Consider the following 823-nt stretch of genomic DNA (forward strand, 5'->3'; position numbering starts at 1 on the left):
TTGCTATAATCTTTGAACTTTTCTACCCCATTGTTGTTAATACTGTGTTCTAATCTATTTCACATACTGCTGCCAAGTTAATCTTTCTAAAGAGCACTGTGACAATCATTCCCTGGCTCCAAAATTGCTGAGGCATTTCAATGCCTAACATAAAGTCTTTCAAGCTGGCTCTAATCCACTTCTACTCTACTGACTCTTCTTCTATTACTCCTCCTTCCATCATGCCACACCATCACCACTGAGCCTTTGTGCATGTCACCAATCCTGCCTGTAAAATTGCTCTACATCAGAGATAGGCAAAGTTTTTGTGTTAAAAGTCAGCTAAATATTTTAGGCTTTGGAAGCCTTATGGTCTTGGTCACAACTACTCAACTCTGCCCTGTAGAGCCAAAACAGCCAATCGTAAATGAATGAGCATGCATGTATTCCAATTAAATTTGAATTTCCTATAGCTTTCATGTTACCAAATATTATTCTTTTAATTTTTATTCAACCATTTAAAAATATTAAAACTATTCTTAGCTAGAGGTGCTATACAAAAACAGATGTTGGATAGGCCCTGACTCTTGGACAATATTTAGTTTGCCAACCTCTGTTCTACATGAATCTAAGTCTTGCTCTTTACTTACAGTTCAATCTACTCTGCAAATGCTTCCAGTTTGTTAGTACTAATTGTGCTGTCTTTTCCTTATTAAATTTTCTCCTGTTTATATAAAAACTAGAGGCCCAGTCCACAAAATTCGTGCACAAGGGGGGGGGTGCCCTCAGCCCAGCCTGTACCCTCTTCAATCTGGGACCCCTTCGGGGGATGTCCAGCTGCCCA

The sequence above is a fragment of the Myotis lucifugus genome, unplaced genomic scaffold (assembly GCF_000147115.1).
Source record: "Myotis lucifugus unplaced genomic scaffold, Myoluc2.0 scaffold_75, whole genome shotgun sequence".
Taxonomy (NCBI): Eukaryota; Metazoa; Chordata; class Mammalia; order Chiroptera; family Vespertilionidae; genus Myotis; species Myotis lucifugus.